Here is a 16,639-nt window from a genome sequence, read left to right on the forward strand (position 1 = left end):
GGGTTGGGCCTCCCCGTCTACATTTATCAGGTTCTATAACCTGGAGGTTCCCGCCTTGCAAGCAAGGCTGCTGTCGGTATAGAAGAATCGGGGCCCTGAGGGGAATTCTGAGTTCATGAGCGCTATGCGCTGCCGACTGTTATATGGGCAGTATTGCGTGTGATGTCATATTGCCGCATCTACGGATGCTGCTAGATATGGGACGGAGGGCTTTCCCCCTTTTCTGTCCCGGACTCTCTGTGAGTCCCTCAGGTGACTGTGCACTGTAAATCCTGGGCGTTGCTTCAGGTTTATTGGTGTGTGATCCCTGCGCGCACTGCGTTTTACATCGGGTTCCCGTAGCGTCCTAGCCAAGACGCAGTACGAGAGAGCTCTCGTAAGAGAACGTACTCGGTTACTAAACGTAACCTCGGTTCTCTCTAGAAGAGCGAACGAGTACTGCGTTCTCTGCCGTGCGTACGATTCACTCTGGTTCGCTTCGGCGATGAAATAAATCAGGTGAGTCAGCCTTTTCGAGCTCCTTTTATAGGTTGAGCCACACCCGTTTCGACGGGAAGTGGCAAGAAGGGCGCGAAGCGCCCTTATTGGTCTGATGTTGCATCAGCCTGCGCTCGATAGGCTGTGCAGTTGCCGCAGAACAAGCCAATGAGTGAACGAGCCATCTCGCCTATTGCTGTGTACTGCTGCAAATGCGCATTACAAAAATACAAAATTAAGGATAATTTTTTGCTTCAGTATTTCGTGAAAAGAGACTTTTCCCGTAGCGTCTTAGCTAAGACGCAGTACTCGTTCGCTCTTCTAGAGAGAACCGAGGTTACGTTTAGTAACCGAGTACGTTTTACAGGAAGGTTGGCACTGAAGCGTTGCAGGCCGTGTGAGGAATCACTGTAGCACAAAAACACCTTGGACTTTGAGAGGTTTAAAGGAGACGAGTGAAGAAAACACACACGACAGAACGAGACCCGACTGAGAAAAACATTGGACCATCCAGACAGCGCTGAGAAAACAGATGCTTGAAACAGAAATAACATTTGCAGAAGTGAAGCAGCTTTGTTTAATGTTAGTCATGGGTTTTCTTGTAACAAAAAGGCAACATTTGAGTTTTTTTTTTTTTTATACTTTTTTTAATGAAGCATTTTCACTGTCTCTGACTCTTATAATTATGTTTTTGCAACTAATATAGCCATAAAAATCTGTTTTATTTTCCTGAATTCTCAAATTAAATTTTAGTAAACAAAAAGATTTAACAACAGTTTACATATATATATATATATATATATATATATATATATTAGTGCTGTCAACGTTAACGCGTTAACGCATGCGATTAATTTTTGTCTGGTTTAACGCGTCAAAATATTTAATGCAATTAACGCAGCATCCGTATTTTCTGCCATCCGTTGGCTAGCTTTACATTATATGATCACGCTCTTATTCATTTAAATGCTTTTAAACATTTCAAGCGCGGCAAGACAAAAGAGAATGCGCTGTCTGTGAATGCCCTTATGTGACACGTACACACACACACACACACACACACAATGCATAGACAGGGCGCCAGAATCCAGTTCTCTTAAGCGCTTGAACTAACAATAAATATCCCAAAGTGCCAGTTTTGTCGATTATCCTCATAAGAGCAATCTTAAATGATTTATATAAAGTCTAAAATGACCAAAAAGAGTTGTGAGAGAATGAGGCGAGATCCATATACAGTATATAAACGGTGAGATCCGCGTGTCTGTCTGCTCTTAAAGGGACAGCAGCCAATAAAGCTTCCTGTCAGTAAAGTTAAAGAACAAAGGGAACAGAGAAAATGACTCGCTGCTCTTGACTAAATAACTTTTGTAGCTTTAATAAGGATTAACTATTTAATTTATAGTTTATGCAGTGCAGACTGCATATAACTTTGATAACTTTATTAAATTTCTGTATATTTCCTAACTGTTAAGACAGGAAGGGCAGGAGTAAACATGACATTTATTATGGGTTTATGTTAGCATTGTTTTAAGTTTACTTAAATTAAAAACTGTTATATTTTGAAGCCTAATAATAAATGTAAAAAAAAAAAAAAAAATCAGTAGCTGTATTAATATCAGTAATACTGGCCTTCATTCATAAAAAGATGTCATTTAAACAAGTATTTAAATTTAACTGTGAAATTATTACATTAAAAAATATATTAAAAACGTACAAAAAACATTTCTTTTTTTATTGTGATTAATTGCGATTAATCACAGAAAAATGTGTGATTAATCTAGTTAAAGTTTTTAATCGATTGACAGCACTAATATATATATATAACAGAAATTACATTATAGGGCCATTATATATATGTAATAAATTACATTATTGAAATGTTTAATTTTTTTGCTTCATGGGGGATGGGGATGAAACTTGGTGACTTTTGTTGTATTACCTATATGAACACACAAAAAAATCAAGGAGATGATTCTGATATGTTAAAGGGTCGTAAAAAAAAAAGTCACACTTAGCTTCCTCCCGCCCGAAAACGGGCGACATAGGAAATGAATGGGAAATACGAAAAAATAGGAAAACTCAGAGAAACTTTTGGTGGTACAAGCTACAGATCAGCAACTGTGCTGAAAAAAAGTGTACAGCAATGAAGGGGTGACACTCTAGAACATCAAGAGTGCAAATAAGATCCCCCCCCCCCCACACACACACACACCCACGCACACAAACACACACACACATACACAGATAAACTGGCGACTGCAACAGCAAATTTGTAGAATATTCCACATAAAATCAATAAATGAAAAAAAAAACTTGCTCAAATGCACACACACACACACACACACACAGAGAGAGAGAGAGAGAGAGAGAGAAAGAGAGAGAGAGAGAGAGAGAAAGAGAGAGAAAGAGAGAGAGAGAGAGAGAGAAAGAGAGAGACTGGTAAGACTGCAACAGCAAATTTTGAGAATATGCAAAAATAAATAAATAAAAAATACAAAAAGAGACTCTCGCTCAAATGCAACACACACACACACACACACACACATTCACTCACACATACACACACACATTGTGTTCCCTTTCTAACCAAATGCTATAGTTTGATTGTAATCATAATGCAAAACCTGATACTTATCTAAACATTTTTGTTAAGAAAATAAAGTAATCATCTTTTAGAATATCTAAATGTATATCTAAATAAAAAAAAACGAATAAGATAGAGAAATCATGTCTAAAACAACAAAAGGAATCAAAAAGCCTTTCTATATAGGATATATAGGAAGCTATAGACAGCCTACAGGCTGGTACAGGACATTACACAAAAGTGGCTATTTTTTAAAGCCACTAGATGAAGTTCTTCTCCTGGAACCTTTTTGTTTTAGGCTGGCACTCTATTTTGATGTGAAATGCTGCATTTATTGAATTTTTTTTTTTTAATAAATATAAAATAAAAAATGATATATTAATTCTAATGGAAAAAATAGCTCATAAAAATTATATAATTAATGCAAAGTATCATAAAAAATTCTAAAAATTCTAAATAATAATCAGAAAACATTATAGAACAAAAATATATTTGATTGGTTATCCTGGGAAAAAGTAAAGTACAATTTTAAGGCTTCGCCCGTTTTCGGGCGGGAGGAAGCTAAGTGTGACCCATTTACGAAGAAGCCCAGAGGGTTAAAATAGTTTTTATTGTTATTGTTATTTATTTATTTATTTTTAAATTTGTGTATTCAGTGTTTTTCCCCCAAATTCCTTGTTTTCCACTTTAATTGTTCTTTTATATTTAATTTATATTTATTTTTATATCTATTATAATTTTTTTTATAATAAAAAGCATATCTAATCAACTGAATTAGTGAAACCTTAACAATTTAATAATTTTTAAAAATGAAAAGAAAATAAATGATACAATTTTAAAAAATAATTCTTAATTTTTTTTTCTACTACTACTAAAAAACACCTTGCTACGTGTCCTGTGTGAAGCTAACTGAGACTCGCTATAGCAATTGTAAATCATTGCTCTTTTGTTGATTCTGATTTTGTTGAATGAATGAAGGCGTCTGCAAAATGTAAAAGTAAATTTACTACTTCTACTTAAAAAAAATACATTCTATTGAGGTCTTCTATAATATATTGCAATATAAAACACTTGGTATATTATTTAAATTGTAATTTTTACAGTATTGCTGTATTTTTCAAATAAATGCAGCCATGGTGAGCAGAAGGGATTTAAATATTTAAAGATCTTAATTATAAATTTGACCAGTACTGTACATTTTATTTGCAGCATATAAATTACAAATATTTAATTGTATTAAACTATATACTGTGTGTGTGTGTGTATGTGTGTGTGTGTGTGTGTGTGTGTGTGTGTGTGTGTGTGTGTGTGTGTGTGTGTGTGTGTGAAATGACCGATCACTCAATATAATATCTCAACAAAAAAAAACAAATTTCAAATCATGTACATCTGTGTTTTTCCTTTTAAACACTTAATCTGTCTGTATGTTGTGTTATGTATGAGTGAATTTTATAAAGGCTTGTAGGTTTACCAACATCAAATTACATTAAGCATTCTGTGTTAAAGCCACACACACACACACACACATGTCATGAGTACATATCATAATCCTGTGGAGAGATTACACACATAATCTACAGGAAATTACAAAAGCATCTTTAGGGAATTAAGCAATTGTGCAGCGTAATCCACAGCAGAAAAACTCTTTACAGGAACACTGTGGACGATTTTCACGAGCCGCGCTCACTGTTTATCTTTCCAAAAACGATCTCTGAACATCTGACATCCGTCCAAGAAGAACTGTGAGGATGAACCAAGATTTTCGGTCGTAATTTAGCCACTGCCAAACACACACACACACACACACACATGTAGACACTGCAGAGCGACAGAGCGAAGCTGGTTAAAACAGGTCACACACTCAATCAACTAACCACCCACAGTCAGAGCCGCACATTCATGCAGATCTTGTATTTATGAGCTCTGAGGTGTTGTTTGAACAAAACATCCCATAATTAGCCATTAACCAGATTCCAGCATTCTACAATATTGAATCGCTCTCTGGATCCTCCGTTCGGTTTGGGGAGGAACAAACTAAAAAGACAGTTACATTACAGTTCAATTCAGTGAGACGATTCAAAAACAAGAATTACTTCTGGATATCATTTTCATTTTTATAATTAAATATTTAGTTCATTTTTGCATTTCATAAAAAATTTTTTATGTGTAGTAGCTGTTATCTTAAGGTATTAATTGTCTGTTTGAGATATATACACATTTATCTATTTATTTATTTAAAAGTAAAATTATGATTGCAAACTTTTACATTTATAAATTTATAATATAAAAGAAGACCCTCATTGCAAATGTGCCGAATAATAGCTTCTAAATTCTGAAACAAATAATCAATTCATTCATTAATTTAAATGTAATATATTATTATTATTATTATTATTATTTTACATTTATAAATTGGTATTTTTGATGATGTATCCGATACATGTTGCTAAGTACTGAAGAAAATAAATAAATTTATGTGTTATATTTATTTAGTTTCATATGATATTATATTATATAGAAGTGATGGCAAATTCTGCAAACAAATGTATGTGTTTATTTATATTTCATATATTTATACATACAAATATGTAGTGATATTTCTTGTAAATTAATATTCTCATTATTGATGCTTGAGTGCTTTTAAATGCTGCAATAATGCATTGTTTATATATATATATATATATATATATATATATATATATATATATATAAAGCATTGCTTTTTAAGGAGGTGACCTCAATTAGAAAGTTCAGGGTCTGGAGGGTAATTTATGATTACATTTGAGTATGTTTTAATATCACCATTCAACATAAAGACAGAAAAATGACACTGATGCTGAAATATGCTGAAGCAGACATGAAAATCACGGCCGGTCACCTTCATACAAATTGGCGTCTGCCCCGGTAATAAACACTGATTTGAGCGACACCCCGGCAGATAAGCGAGCGATTATTCTGCTACTAATGTAACACGCTTTAGATCTGCTGCTGCAGAATAAAACATTGATACGGGTCGTTCTGCGGCGAGCGGCCAGGAATATTAAAACCAGCCTGATGCAGAGACCAGAGAAGAACAAAGAGCCGCTACGAGACGTGTGCAAACACTAATGAGCCTGTTGTCGGTGGATGGAGTGTTTCTGTGTGAAGTGCCACTCAATGAATTATGGGTAATATGCATGTGAGCTCACGTCTTGTGTTCAGTCAGTGAGCTGTGATCTGCCTGCCAACTTACAACAACACAGAGACTATCAAACACACGTTACACATGCTAAAGACCTGCAGATCTCTTCGTTCATGACTGAATAATAGACAAGTTACACACACATTTCCATTAAAACAGCACAAAATCTGCTTTATAGTTCTGCTTTGAGAAGTATTTTGAAACTGAAATGCAAGTTTCATTTTTAAGACTTCTTTATGCATTAAAATCTCTTTTAGTGTAATTGCATTAAGTCCAACTTCAGATGCTGCTTCTCGTGTCAAATCTTGAGTGATTATGATCAAGTAAAGGTCAGAATAAGGTCAGTAATATCTCCAGATGAACTCTTCCTGGACTGAAGCAGCTCAGCTTTACTTGATTCTCCATCAATCATGTTTTAGAGTCTCAAATCTGATCCTCAGGATCTTTTGAGGAGCGTTTGTTTCCAGAAGCTTTACTTTCACTGTTCCTCAGCGGAGGAATGATCTTCACAAGCCTCCAGAACATCTCACATCTTCTGAGGAGCCTTGATTTCTTCAGCTCTCAATCACTGTGTTATATGTGCCGATCATTTACATCTCATCTCACTGACACACATTACTGGAGAAGTGAAACGATGACTGATATTTATATCATTTTATGTCAGTGTGTGTGTGTGTGTGTGTGTGTGTGTGTGTGTCAGCAGATTTCACAGCTAAAGAGGTCACAGTGAGAGGAGCTTCTGGATCATACACAGCTATACATTATATAAACTCTACACAGTATGTGAATTGTCTGTATGCATTTTATATAATGTGTTGTTTACATAAGAGATCACTGCACTGGGCAATCTATCCCATAATGCAATGTGTGTAAACTTTGTGACTAATGAGCTGGAAGTGATTTGTTTTTAAAAACTTTTTCTTCACTCATTATGTAATTTGAGGTCCAGAAGTTCAGATATTTTATAGCAAATTAGATTAATGAGGTCATGTGACAACAGTGTAGCATAGTGTACTGCTGTTTGAAGTATTTAGCAAGAAGTATGCTTTTAAGGATGCGTTAAATTGATAAAAATAAAAGTGATAGCAAAGACATGAATAATGTATATTTCAAATAAATGCTGAAAAATAAAATTTATAACAGTTTACACAAACATATTGTGCAGCACAACTGTGTTCAACATTGATTATAATCAGAAATGTTTCTTGAGCAGTGAATCATCATATTTTCATGATTTCTGAAGATCATGTGACACTGAAGACTGGAGGAATGATGCTGGAAATACAGCGGAGCATCACAGGAATAAATTACACTTTAACACAGATTCACACAGAAAACAGCTGTTTTGAATTGTAATAATATTTCACAATTTTTAATCTATTTTTGATCAAATAAGTGCAGCCTTGATGAGCAGAAGATACTTTTTTTCTAAAATCGTACCTAACTTCTCCAAGCTGATGTAATATCATGCTTTTGCTCTTTTTAGCTCTGTATGTTCTTCCTGAATACAGCAGATTTTTTCAGTGAGCGATAGAATACGGGTCGTCTGTATCTGGTCAGTGTTTTCTAGCTTTGCCCTGAGGGTCCCGCTGAGCCGCGCTGGTCAAAAGTTAAATCTCTACCTAACCTTTAAAGTGATTATCCTAAAATCACATTTCTGCCTTCGTCTGAAGCGGGCGATTGTGCCGGAGTTGCTGCGAATCCGCCGATGGACTCGTAATTGCTGCTCGCAGCTGTATTTTCACATCTCAGTCATGGAAGGTCACGTTTCTGTTTTTACTTTCCAAATCACAGGGATGCTCACCCGAATCCCGCAGAAGGGGTTTCGAGAGCGTCCCGACTGAAAAGTGGCGCTCTGGGAAGCTCTTTAAACTGCAGACACGAAGGGAGATTCGGCCCTCATTATGAGAGCTGGATAAGAGAGAATAATGTGGTGGCTTGAAGTGATAAAGAGAGTGTGTGTGTGTGTGTGTGTGTGTGTGTGTGTGTGTGTGTGTGTGTGTGTGTGTGTGTGTGTGTGTGTGTGTGTGTGTGTGTGTGTGTGTGCTTTTTTGACAATAGACAAATTGACAAATTGTTGGACACAGATATTTCAAACAATGCTGGTAACCAAACAGTTGATGGTAGCCATTGACTTCAGTAGTATGGAAAAATAATATTCACTGGCTACCAGCTACTGTTTGGTGGCAACATTCTTCAGCTGCAGCCATTATTCAGCTGATATAATAATGTTGATCAATACATTTACATTTAGTCAAATTGCAAGCTAAATATTTCTCTTAGCATGTGCTATGCTAGATATTGATTTGAAAAAATTTAATTTATGCATTTAGCAGTTGCTTTTTCCCAAGCGAGTTACAGTATAAATATAATGTAGGATCTAGAAAAAATCTTATCGTAATTAAACCAGAAAAATGTAAAGTAAATGAACAAAAACAATTTTTAAAGTTTGGGCTCATAAATATTAGATCACTCACACCCAAAGCAGTTATTGTAAATGAAATGATCACAGAAAATAGTTTTGATGTACTCTGCTTGACTGAAACCTGGCTAAAACCAAATGATTATTTTGGTCTAAATGAGTCTACTCCACCAAACAACTGTTATAAGCATGAGCCCCGTCAGACTGGTCGTGGCGGAGGTGTTGCAACAATATATAGTGATATTCTCAATGTTACCCAGAAAACAGGATACAGGTTTAACTCTTTTGAAATACTTCTGCTAAATGTTACACTGACAGACATGCAAAAGAAATCTAATGTATCTCTTGCTCTGGCTACTGTGTATAGACCACCAGGGCCGTATACAGAATTCCTAAAAGAATTTGCAGATTTCCTCTCAGACCTTCTAGTTACAGTTGATAAGGCGCTAATCATGGGAGATTTTAAAATTCACGTTGATAATGCAAATGATACATTAGGACTTGCGTTTACTGACCTAATAAACTCCTTTGGAGTCAAGCAAAATGTCACCGGGCCCACTCATCATTTTAATCATACACTAGATCTAATTATATCGCATGGAATCGATCTTACTGCTATAGATATTGTACCCCAATGTGGTGATATTACAGACCATTTCCTTGTATCGTGCATGCTGCGTATAACTGATATTAACTATATGTCTCAGCGTTACCGTCTGGGCAGAACTATTGTTCCAGCCACCAAAGACAGATTCGCAAATAACCTGCCTGATCTATCTCAACTGCTATTTGTACCCAAAAATACACATGAATTAGACGAAATTACTGACAACATGGGCACTATTTTCTCTAATACATTAGAAACTGTTGCCCCCATCAAATTGAAAAAGGTTAGAGAAAAACGTACTGTGCCATGGTATAACAGTAATACTCACTCTCTCAAGAAAGTAACTCGTAGTCTTGAACGCAAATGGAGAAAAACTAACTTGGAAGTTTTTAGAATTGCATGGAAAAACAGTATGTCCAGGTATAGACAGGCTCTAAAAACTGCTAGGGCAGAGCATATCCACAAACTCATTGAAAATAACCAAAACAATCCAAGGTTTTTATTTAGCACAGTGGCTAAATTAACAAATAACCAGACGCCACCTGATTCAAATATTCCACCAACGTTAAATAGTAATGACTTTAGGAATTTCTTCACTGATAAAATAGATTACATTAGAAATACAATAGCGAATGTAGATTCTACAGCGTCTAACACTTCAGTTTCATCCATCGCACCCAAAGATAAACTGCAGTGCTTTACAAATATAGGACAGGAAGAGCTAAATAAACTTATCACTGTATCTAAACCAACAACATGTTTATTAGATCCTGTACCCACTAAATTACTGAAAGAGCTGTTACCTGTAGCCGAAGAACCGCTTCTCAATATCATTAACTCGTCGTTATCTTTAGGTCACGTCCCAAAACCATTCAAGCTGGCGGTTATCAAGCCTCTTATTAAGAAACCAAAACTAGATCCTAGTGTACTGGCAAATTATAGGCCTATTTCAAATCTTCCATTTATGTCTAAAATTTTAGAAAAAGTTGTGTCTGCTCAATTGAGCACCTTCCTGCATAAAAATGATCTGTATGAAGAATTTCAGTCAGGTTTTAGGCCCCACCATAGCACAGAAACTGCACTTGTTAAAATTACAAATGACCTGCTTCTTGCGTCAGATCAAGACTGCATCTCATTTCTAGTCTTACTTGATCTTAGTGCTGCGTTCGACACCATAGATCATGACATACTCATAGATCGATTACAAAACTATACAGGTATTCAAGGGCAGGCTCTAAGATGGTTTAGATCCTACCTGTCCGATCGCTACCATTTTGTTTACTTAAATGGGGTGTCATCTCATTTATCATCAGTAAAATATGGAGTGCCACAAGGATCCGTCCTAGGTCCCCTTCTATTTTCAATATACATGTTGCCCCTTGGTAATATTATTAGAAAATACGGAATTAGCTTCCACTGTTATGCTGATGATACTCAGCTATATATCTCAACGAGACCAGATGAAACTTCCCAATTATCTAAGCTAACAGAGTGTGTTAAAAATGTAAAAGATTGTATGACAAATAAATTTCTCCAATTAAATTCGGATAAGACAGAGATATTAATTATTGGACCAAAAAAACTACACAGAATCTCGTAGATTACAATCTGCAACTAGACGGATGTACTGTTACTTCCTCTACAGTCAGAAATCTGGGTGTTATATTAGACAGCAATTTGTCTTTTGAAAATCATATTTCCAATGTTACAAAAAATGCATTCTTCCATCTTAGAAACATTGCCAAGCTAAGAAACATGTTATCTGTTTCTGATGCAGAAAAGCTAGTTCATGCTTTCATGACCTCTAGACTGGACTATTGTAATGCACTTCTAGGTGGTTGTCCTGCTTCGTCAATAAACAAGCTACAGGTAGTCCAAAATGCAGCAGCTAGAGTCCTTACGAGGTCAAGAAAATATGATCATATTACCCCAATTTTACAGTCTCTGCACTGGCTACCTATTAAGTTCCGTATCAGTTACAAATTATCATTACTTACCTATAAGGCCCTAAATGGTCTAGCTCCTGCGTACCTAACTAGCCTTCTACCACGCTACAACCCATCACGCACCCTAAGGTCACAAAACGCTGGACTTTTGGTAGTTCCTAGGATAGCAAAGTCCACTAAAGGAGGTAGAACTTTCTCACATTTGGCTCCCAAACTCTGGAATACTTTGTTGGATCAGCAGCTATGCTAATGATGTCTCTATTGTGTTTCTATGTTTTGCCACGGGATTTACACAAGCTCCAGTCTGGATCCAGAACACCTGAGAAGAGATGATGCTGACCCTCAGAGGACCCCAGATGATCCTAACCTTGAATCAACAAACAGAACTGACAATTATTGCTACATGTGTGACTGCATCATATAATAACTATTAATTAATAATATTGATAGTTCATCGTCTAGCTGACTACGTCTTGTATTATTATTATTATTATTTATTTATTTTATTTATTTATTTTTTCTAAAAATCCTGTGAAACGTGCACAAATTACTAGCTACTACTAAATATTGTAGAAACATAATTTTCTGTAAAGTTGCTTTGTAACGATTTGTATTGTAATAAGCGCTATACAAATAAACTTGAATTGAATGAATGAATTGAAAATTTAACAGTGAATTCAGGCTATCAATTTTTACCTGTCATGTGTTCCCGGGGAATCGAACCCCCAACCTTGCGCTTGATAATGCAATGCTCTACCAATTGAACTACAGGAACATTTAGTTATTTTAGCATGTAGTTGACAGAGCTGTCCTATGAAGCTCTCCTTGTTGCAATACCGAAAACGCACATGAAATTGCACTGCTTTATGAATGGCTTTCTGGCGTTTCAGTATGTAATGATGCATGATATTGAATTAAATTACTAAATTCATGCACTTGTGCAGAATTAAATATCTTAATAAAATAAAATATCTTAAATATCAAAGTGGTCTGCTCTAAAACGTGTATAGTGTTTTCAATGCTTATATACGTAGAGAACAATAAAGAAATTTATGCTTGTTGTCATATAACAAATTACATCATGATATAAACATCTAGCAGCAATTTCATGTCTCCTTGCTGAATTCAAATATTATTTGTTTTCTACAATGCACATAAACAGCTATTTTACCCAATATTTGCATGTTGCAATATGTTATGCTCCATGGTGATTTGCATGCCTAGTATGCACTATAAATGTATATTATATTATTTAATCTTCACTAAGAAAGTATACATTTCAAAAAAAAAAAAAAAAAAAAAAACATGTTTCACTGTCATGCTGACTTTCAGCATCTTTCAGAAGCAGCAGATGTTTGTGTTTTCTCTCATTACAGAGGATAGATATGCTTTATAGTGGAAAAGTGCATTTATATTATATAGACGTGATTCTGCCGCTTGCTGACCTTTCACCCTCAGAAATGATCCTCCCATCAAAAGACACATTCAGCCCTCGGCTCGTGTAGAATCAGATCTGCTGCTCTTTCCCTGAGCGTCTCACTCCTCTGCAGGGTGTGTTATTAGAGCTCGGGATGAGTGATTCTGACACGTTCAGCGTGGAGGGTAAGCACACTAAACACATCACTTGAGAAGAACCGCACTCATGCATTTTGCATGGGCCAGATGATTGGATGCTTTCACTCTATGTACAGAATTACAGATGAGTGTCAGAGGAGAAAATAGAGAGAGACGAGCTGATGATACACTACACAGGAAGCCTTTTTGGCACACAATTAGTGATGCATACTATTATTATATATATATAATGTTATGTCATATTTATATAGTATAGACACATGCACACCCTTATGAATATATATCCAACCAAAAATGCACAATTTAATTTACCCAGTATTTGCATGTTACAGTATATTTACATTGCTTTGCAAGCTTAGTATGCACTGTTTATTGCTTTGTTAAATTATTTATTAAAAAAAATATATATATATATATATATAGCATGCACTCACTTTTCACTAGGACCATCACATTGTATTCTGGGATTGTTTTCTTTATGATTTATTTATTAATACCACCTTACATTCTGGCCAAAACAAAGTGTCATAGAAGATGAAATCGCAGCCTTCATTATGATTCTTAGAATGGTGTATAGGTGGGCACCTCACTAGGTGTTAAATGAGGTCTTGTATCTATAAAACCTGAGAAATACGGAGAGAGAAAGAGAATTTGTCATGAACAACCTTGAAGCGTTTTTATATTGTTGCATAGAAATTGCGTGGAGTTTTTTTTTGTCACTTGTTTTGAGCTTGAGCTGCGCTGAAGGACACGTTTAGCCCTCATATCTGTCCGGCATCTGCTGTTTGCTGTTGAGAGGAATCAATCACGATTTGAATAATAACTAGATGAAATTCTGAAGAAAATGTGAGTGGAGTTTAGTGATCAGAACTGGAGTGATGTAGGTGTTCTGGCCTGTAGAATTGGTTTCTCTTTCTGTGTGTATCAGTGGCATTTCTTCAGCTGTTTTCTAATCCATCAGGTGAAAACGGTTCGTCTGATCGCCTATTCTGAACAACACAGTATCATTCATGGATTCTAGACCACTCAATGCACTAATACTAGTTGACTTCACAAACACCAGAGATAATAATCCATGGAAATTTGTTTCTCAACACAAGCTGTGGGTCCAACCTCAATGTTGTGAATTTTTTATTATATTCGCTTTTGTCTCTTGTGGGCTGATGAAATGTGAAAAGAGCTGAGATGCTTGTTTCTCCTCTAAAGATTTTTAGTTGTTATAGGAAAGCTTCGCAGTGATGAATGACTGTAAATGCTCTTATTAATCACTGCTGATGTCTCGTCTCGTCTCGTCTGATGCTCTTTCAAAGCTCAGGATATTGAGTTCTCAACAGAGCTATTTTAGTATTATTTATATACTATTTTAGTTTTAATTAATATTTTAAGTCAGCTTTTGAATTTTTTTATTTTTAGTTTTTCATTTTTATGTTAGTTAAATGCAGCTTTTTTTGTACTTTTAAATTTTTTATTATTACTGTTTATGTTTAATTTATCTTTTACTTCAGTTTTTTGTTTTAGTTGGTTTATATATATATATATATATATATATATATATATATATTTTTTTTTTTTTTTTAGTTTATAGCATTATTAATATATGTTCAGAAACATTCATTTCTATTTATTTTAGTATAATGTTTTTTTTCATTTAATTTTTTTTTATTTTGAATCTGTATTTTTCTTATGAGGAAAAGGTTCTCTTTATATAGCTTTTAGTTTTTTTATATATTTTTAGTTTTCATATTAATGTTACTTAAATTTAGTTTCATTTTAGTTTTTTTGCAGTTTATTATTTTATTTTTTGTTATTATTTTTCATTATTATTACTATTAATGTTTAGTATTTTTTTTTCAGTTTTATATATATATATATATACATATATATATATATATATATATTTAGTTGGTTTATATATATATATATATATATATATATATATATATATATATATATATATATATAATGTTTTTTTTTTTTTTTGAATTTGTATTTTTCTTATGAAGAAAATGTTCTCTTTTCACACTTTATTTAATCTCATTGCTTTCTAAAATAGATTATTTCATATAGAGTCTCACTGTTCTCCTCTGATGTTGATGGTGGAATCTGTATTTCTCTATGTTATAAGTTTTAAATATGGTGATGGGTATCATTAAACAGGCATAGTCTCTCTCTCTCTGTTGTCATGGCTACAGGTGGCATCACTCCAGTTACCCAGAAGCCCTTGAAAAGACAAGAGATGCCCTTTTGAGATGACCGACACTGGAACAAACTTCATATCTGGTGAGTGTGAAACATTTCCTCTAATTTCTTTCTCGCTCTGTTTCTAAAACCGTTTCAGATCATGATAAACGGAAACATCTGTTGTCAGGTCCCCTGTCACTGGATTTCTGGGTAATAATAGATTGGTGCGTGCAGACAGAAGAAACAACACTGTGTGCTTTCATACACACACACATATGGTTAGAGAAGAAGATCTCGTCCTGACCGTGATTTTCATTATAGTGCACAAGTCATTTGCATATAATCTGTATGGTGCTTACTGTTATTTTAATTGAATACACTGCAGGTGAATCAGTAAATACTGAACTAATAGATTTCACCATTCTTCTCTAGTTGAGAAGATTACTCTACAAACTTTTTGGTATAATGTGTTTTCTGAAGTTGTTTGTTTAAACATGTAAACATTGCATTATTTTATTAAATATGCATGTTGAATATGAAATATTTAATTAGATGCATATTAATTATTAACATATTAGAATTTAAGGTTTTTACTGAAGGGATTTTGGAGTTCTCTTTTTACATATTTACTGATGTACTCCAAAAATCAGTTAAATTAAAAGTCAATAGCCAGAAAGTAGAAATAAAAAATTAGGAAGCAAATTATATATGAACAATCCCTTCTACAAAATCCTTCAGAATATGAAAAGGAATAAAACTGTCAAATTTGGTGTATGTAACTGCTGCTGAAGTGGAGAAAAATCTCTTTAAAATAGATATTGTAATTGAATTCTACAGATAGAAATGGAGAGAATATACAATAAAATATACACTTAAAAGTGTTTTCTGTCCACTAGTCTGAAACATATTATAAAAAGCCAAATAGCCCATGATCTCAAAACCGACCAAACAATTCCTTGGGGATGAAGTCGGTATGAATAACAGGGTGCATCTTGGTTATTTGTCAAAATTGCCTTAACAGTGATTTCGGAAGATTTCGCTTTCATTGCATGCAAAAGAGCAGCATGAGTATCTCATTTTGTGTTGCAGAGAAGAAACGAAACATCAGGGTGTGTAAACGATCACCGATTGTTCATTTATGGCTGCACCGTTCCTTTAAGAACCTGACAGCATGTACTATATGTACTACAACTGATCCTTCATCCACACTAATTACACTCCAGCAGTTCAGCATGTTCGTGTAGAGAGGACCAGTCTGGTGTGTTCCTGTAAACTCAGAGCGATGGTTCTGTGGTCTGTAGTGGAGAGTAGAAAAGTCGGACAGATCGAGGTCGAAAACTATGACATCATATCTGACCTGCTTACCGTCTCTAATGCATTATATGCCTTTAACTGCAGAACTAATCGCTCAACCACAGGGTTTCTGTGTCGAGTCCTTGCGTTGGTAGTAAATATGGGGGTGTGATTTAACTTATTTGACAAGATAGCTGCTTCGAAATTTTAATGATGCAAGCAATGGCATGAAGCACCAAGTTGCTCCAGATTAATTTTCCTATTTTGAGTAAAAGCATCCAACTTAGTCTAGATGTTTCATTCCTGGCATTGACATGCATTTTTCCTGTCCTTTTATTGGACTGAATGCTCAAAATCAGCATTTTTGGTTGAT

At 34.8% G+C, this 16,639-nt stretch overlaps 1 protein-coding gene across 3 annotated transcripts in view; it reads left to right on the forward strand.

Annotated features, from left to right (window-relative positions):
• LOC132107670 (leucine-rich repeat and fibronectin type III domain-containing protein 1-like) overlaps positions 1–16,639 on the forward strand; it is a 139,844-nt gene that overhangs the window by 81,691 nt on the left and 41,514 nt on the right. For all 3 annotated transcript variants that reach the window (XM_059513794.1, XM_059513797.1, XM_059513796.1), the window contains exon 2: positions 14,985–15,072. The gene's annotated coding sequence lies outside the window, so the exon portion shown is untranslated. The remainder of the gene's footprint in view (positions 1–14,984; positions 15,073–16,639) is intronic.

Source organism: Carassius carassius, chromosome 28 (assembly GCF_963082965.1).
Source record: "Carassius carassius chromosome 28, fCarCar2.1, whole genome shotgun sequence".
Taxonomy (NCBI): Eukaryota; Metazoa; Chordata; class Actinopteri; order Cypriniformes; family Cyprinidae; genus Carassius; species Carassius carassius.